The sequence below is a fragment of the Canis aureus genome, chromosome 12 (assembly GCF_053574225.1).
Source record: "Canis aureus isolate CA01 chromosome 12, VMU_Caureus_v.1.0, whole genome shotgun sequence".
Lineage (NCBI taxonomy): Eukaryota > Metazoa > Chordata > Mammalia > Carnivora > Canidae > Canis > Canis aureus.
Window position 1 is genome coordinate 65,006,524 of NC_135622.1, and position 6,235 is coordinate 65,012,758.

Consider the following 6,235-nt stretch of genomic DNA (forward strand, 5'->3'; position numbering starts at 1 on the left):
GCACAAGAGTAAAGAAATGAAACGTGTTGTTTAGAAGAGGAGCGCCATCCCAGGTAGTTAAGATCTAGTCCCTTCCTAACCACCCTCAACAGACAAGGACTCCGCTGCCCCCACGTGAGCCGGTGGGCTGGCTGGACGATGGGAGCCGGCAGCGGTGGATTCAGGTTCTGCCACCAGAGGAGCTTCTACCCCTTTCTGCCTTTTATGGATAAAGGAGGATGGATGGATGGACTAGGCATCAGTGACTCAGTCAATCAACCGTCTGGGCTCCCTTATATTTCATTTGAAAAACAGGGGGACTGGATTGAGTTGTGATCATTCTTCAAAGAAAATCTTGATCTAGGAAGCAGATGAACCTGGTGCTGTGGGGAGTCCTCAGCCAAGGTCGTGGTGCCTCCGGTGGGCATGGTGGCCTCTCGCCAGAGAAGTTCTGTAATGTAGGCCAGCACCAGGCACTGCTCTACCTGAGATGTGGACATACTTAAACACCTGTTCTATTTCTGTTTAATATTTAACCAAAAGACACACATTTTGTTTCCTCCTTACACAACAGCCAGTTTGTGTTCACCAGGCTTGGGAGAGCCAGCTCCCCAATGGTAAGAGCCGTATCCTGTTCCCTGGAACCTGCTGGCTGTAGACCCAGTGTCACATTGACATGTGTGACTGAGGAGGGCTGTGCCCACAAATTAAAGACGTACTACACGAAACTTGGAAGTGTAGCTTTCCCTTTTTTCTTGAGGCACCTCAAGTGGGCTGTTTGCAACCCAACAGGGACACAAACACCTTGGAGGGTCACTCTCTGTCTCCCCTCCCCGAGCAGGTCCCAGGAATGCTAACTGAGCTGTAGGGCAGCTGAGAGGGATCCAGAGGAAAGCCATATTTGCTGAAAACATGATCTCACATAGTGTATGGGGTTCACCTTGTGAATGGGATTTCAGGGGTGTCTGACAGTCTGTCCTAGAGGCAGGGAAGGGACCCAGCTGTGCTTACCATGCCTTCTGCTCAACACACGCCTGCAGTTTCCCCTGTAGGCTTCACAATGCCATCAGGAGGCACATGGCATAGGCCTCGTTTTCTGGGTCAGAACACTGAGGCTTAGCTACAGCAGGAGGGGGGACGTGGATGCGGGCTGGCTGCCTCTCGTCTTGAAGCCCGCACACTTTCTCCTTGGTCTTACTCTATTTGAAATAAGCATGTAAACATACGACCACATCAGCTCAGCCATATAGAGCTGACTCATAGGGCAGCCCGGGTGGCTCAGCAGTTGAGCGCCTCCCTTCGGCTCAGGGGGTACCTGGGGCCCCGGGATCAAGTCCCATGTAGGGCTCCGGGCATGGAGCCTGCTCCTCCCTCTGCCTGTGTCTCTGCCTCTCTCTCTCTCTCTCTCTCTCTCTCTCTCTCTCATAAATAAAATCTTTAAAAAAAGAGCTGGATCATAAATAAATGCTCAACAAGATTATAAATGGTTTGTATATGAGGTTGATAACACACTGAAAATGTTATTCCTGTGATAAGGGAGAAATCATGTAAACGGCTAACAGCATAAGAAGGATTAAGCTGAGTATGCAGCAGGGAGATTGCTGATTACAGATACATTAAATGGCATATAAATGCTCATGATCTAATACTGAGTGGAAAAAAAATAGAGAACAGAAAATTTTATTTGTAGTGTAGTTTTAGATTTCTCTTTATGGTTTAAAAAACGGGAATAATAGTTACCAAAATTTTAGTGGTGATAAGTTTTCAATAACTCTTTTTCTACATGTAAAAGGCCCTCCAGAGAGAATATATCCTGTTTTAATGATAGGAAGTCACTGTTTAGAGAGCATTTCCAGGCATCCAAACTGGAAATAGGGGAAGGAGAGGACGCTCCTGATGAGCAACCAGGCAGAGGAAGGGCGGCCTGGCTTCTCACAGAGGCAGGTGTCTCCTGAATGCCGGGCCCTTCGCTTCCTAAGCATGTTCCTCTTTCAACCAGGCTGCCCACCAGAAAAGAAGTCTGAGACAAGTAAGAAAGTTCTAATGAGTCGATAAGATCCTTTGCTAACAACGTGGCTGCTCTGAGGACCTCATTTCTCTCATGAGGTCATGCAGGCGATAGAGTCACCTGTCCTCAAGCTGGCCGGGGCCCTTTCACAGCCTGGGGCATTAGCACAGGGAGGGCAAGCGGAACAAGACAGGCCCCTGCCCAGCCCCCCAGGTGTTCTGCTTGGAAGTGTGGCCAGGCTTCAGTGTGTGTGGAAAATTGTCCCTAAAGTGAGACCAATCCTCTGTTGGCTTCAGCACCACCATCTGAGTGCAAAGATGGGCCTTCTCTTCTAGGGTGGGATACAGCCTCTCTGAAGAGGAAACCACATGGAGCCTTTGTGAAAGAATAGCCGAGGCAAGCAACTCAGCCTCATGCAGGAGCTTGCAGGGGTCAGGCCTTCCTGGAGCCTGGCAGTAGCTGTCAGGGAGCCCAGAGTCAGCCCAACCGAGGGGAGTCCCACAGACTGTAGGGCAGGCAGCCCCAGGCTTCTGTGGTGTCTGGGTGATCACCTCCCCACAACCTGGATTAGCTCATCTGTGTCCCTGGTCCCTCTGAACATCCACCCTCAGGGTCCCCGAGTCTACCGTCACCACGCAACAATCCTTGAGCGTTCCACAGGCTTGTTAGAAGTTGTGTGTGTGTGAGCTGGATGGAGAGACGGGATGCACTGGCCCTGCCTGGTGTACCGAGGACTTGCAATCTACTGTAGCCCATGAAATCCCAGGATGAAGGCCGTTTTAAAATCTTCTGTGTGTTATCATTAGTTAATTGATGTCCATGTACAATAGAAGATATACTGACTTTTTTTCAAAATGGAGAAATATTTATATTAAAGGATTCTTAGAGACATAGGGTTCTCAATTTTCTTACCTTAAAATCACTAAATGATTTTTAAAAAGTCAAACTAACATCAGAGCACCTGGGTGGCACAATTGGTTAAGCATCTGACTCTTGGTTTCAGCTCGGGCCCTGATCTCAGGGTCGTAAGTTCGAGCTCCGTGTTGGGTTCCACGCTAAGTTTGGAGTTTGTTTGAGATTCTCTATCCCACTTTCTCTGTCCCCTCCCCCCAACTCCTGTGCATGTTCCCTCTCTCTCTCTCAAAAATAAATCTTTAAAAAAATCTTTAAAAACACATAAAATATATTTTTCTCTGGGCACAATTTTGGCTTGAAATATTTGTGACTTGATCACGCACCTTGCCAAGATGAACAGGAAGTTTATTCATTTAAATCAGTTAAAAATTAGGTAACAGTAGATTTCAAAAGTAGTGGAGACACATTTTTTGCTTTGTTTTTGGTATTTGACTAGCTGGTACCTTCTAAGTACCCGCCTAGTGCAGGTGGTGCAGACATAGAGACGGGGGATGCGGTCTCATCTGTGTGCCCTGCACTGGAGATGAGCTGCTCTCTGCCAATGCTGAGCACCCAGAACTACATCTGGAACCCAGAGACTGAGCCGTAGCATTCTGGAGAGAGCGCAGGTGTTTCTGCCTCTAGAAGATACAAAGCCCGGTACAAATGTGACTGGGAAAAACACAGTTGTGAGTCCCCACTATCCTCTGAGATTGCATTCTGATGAGAAACTCTTCTTGGTCACTTGGGCTGGGTAAAGAATGCATGGCTGGGGATGCTGAACAGGAGTGATTCCATCTGCCTTTGGGGATGGGTGATGGCTAAGCCCTTGTGACCTGCCGGCTGGTTATACTCACACTGCACAAACCTGCTGAGTAGTGGGCAGCTCGGTGGCTCAGTGGTTTAGTGCCGCCTTCAGCCCAGGGCCTGATCCTGGAGACCCAGGGTCGAGTCCCACGTCGGGCTCCCTGCATGGAGCCTGCTTCTCCCTCTGCCTGGGTCTCTCTCTCTCTCTCTGTCTCTCTCTCTCTCTCTCTCCCCCTCCCCCTCTGTGTGTCTCTCATGAATAAATAAATAAAAATCTTAAAAAAAAAAAAACCCTGCTGAGTAGGATCAGTGCTGCAGGATCAAACCACCATGTTCTAACCTGAGGAAGGCCCCCTCCCAGAGCAGGGCGCGGAGGTGCTCCGGCCACAGGTCCGCGTGTGCGACGGGATAGGGGCCAGGCAGTGGCCTGACACCTGCACATATGCCGTTGCTGCTGAACCACCTGCCCCGGGCATGTAGACCCCCGTCTTCCAAAGCCTACAGATCATAGAAACTAAAGTTGGCTCTAGTGTTGACTGTGCAACTGGTGATTTTTCAGAAATCAGGGGGAAACATATGATCTTATATTCAAAGTATCAGAAAAACACTATAAGAGGCTTCTCGCGCGGCAACTCGTTTGTTGCAGATGTGTAAATTATTATAAATAAGCTCAGAGAAGCCAGTGTGCTTGTCCAGAAGGAGATGCACTCCCGAGCCCCACATCTGAGGCACCTGTGCTATGCCCAGATGACAATGTGAAAATTAGGGAAGGAGGGAGAGAGAGAGAGAGAGACAGAGGCAGGGGCAGAAACACAGAGGGGAGAGACAGGGAGAGAGAGTCTAGAACCCAGGTCGGCTGCTTCCACCTCAGCATCCATGCTGCCCCAGGCCGTATTGTCACCTGTGTGGCCTGAGTGATAAAGATGCTTGTTGGCCTTGTTGGCCTTGTTGGCCCCCCACAGCCAGTCAGCAATTTCCAGGTCTAAAAAATGAAAAGAAAGGTATTTTGTCGGTGGGAGATGGGGCTGGGAGAGGGCCTGTGTACTTTCCAGTTGGCCAGTTTGTAACCTGGAACATTAAGATGTGTAACATGGTGATGTGGTCCTCTCACTCCTGCCGGGAATATAAAAATAGTGAAAGGGAATAAAGGGGAAAGGAGAGAAAATGAGTGGGAAAAATCAGAGAGGGAGACAGAACATGAGAGACTCGTAACTCTGGGAAATGATCAAGGGGTAGTGGAAGGGGAGGTGGGCAGGGGGTGAGGGTGACTGGGTGACGGGCACTGAGGGGGCACTTGACGGGATGAGCACTGGGTGTTATACTATTTGCTGGCAAATCGAACTCCAATAAAAATATATAAAAATTATTTAAAAACAGCCTTCTTATCTCACAAGCAATTGACAGTAGCTACAACTCCGATAACATGAGAAAAATTTGAAAATGTACTATGTGAACCAGTATTCTCAAAAGTAAGATTTAGCTAAATAGTGTCTGAATTAAGGAAAAGCACCTCCTACATGGGCCCAACTCTCGTCTCTCAGTGAGTGGAGAGAACTGCTGAATTTGCTCTCAGGAGAGGAGCTGGTTGGACTCCTGGAGGTAGGAAACACAGTCCTGATAGATCCCAGCAGCGCACTTAAATTCCACAAACCGCAGGAATCACAGCTTCTCTACCTCAGACCAAAACTCGTGAGTCATCTCTCTTGATCCCACTCAGATACTTTTGTTCAGAATTCCCAGGTACAAGGCTATTGGAGCATGTTTCTCTTCGAAGGATGGCCTCCGTGTCTGTATGCAGGCAAGGATGAGCATTTCCATGGAAGTCACGATGAAATGGGCCCAGCAAGGGTGACATTTTAGGGCCCACTACCTGCCTACTATGTGCCTCCTATGGGCCAGTTTTTGGAGAACCACATCCTTTGTACTGGTGGTTTCCTGTTTTAATCTCAGTGACACGTGAGCAAACATATTTCCAACACAGCTATGGCCTGGTTGCTTCTATTTCCAGTTTCTTTTTATTTCATAGCAAAATTACACCTGACATTTTCTTTCTTTCAAACCCGTGTATCTATAACTTCATCTAAAGCTTAGAGTTACAATACAGCACCATTCTCTTGCAGCTTAGTGTTACAGCTCTGGTGTTATTTTGTTCCCCAAAATCCATCTCAGTCATTCTTAGATTCTTAAGCAATTACATGAAGTTCTGTCTTGCTGAAGGGAAACAATATGAGAATGTTTATTTTTAAAAACGGAGTTCTTGAAAATGAGTAAGCTACATCCCTTCAGAGATTGGGTACTCGTAGATGTGAATTGTGTTCTGAGGGAGAAAAACTAGTCTATTCATTGTCTGTCCACCGAAGTCAGGGAACAGTGAGAGCCCCACTCACACATAACGTAGTCTGACCTTTGCTTAAACCCCAGCCCAGGATGCATAAAAGCAGACTGCTGAGGAACATTCTGCCCCACTCCAGGGACGGCCTGCTCCAATTCGGTGTTTCTCAAACTTTTCTTTCCAGCAGTGGAGTCCCAGACTTCTTAGAGAATCCA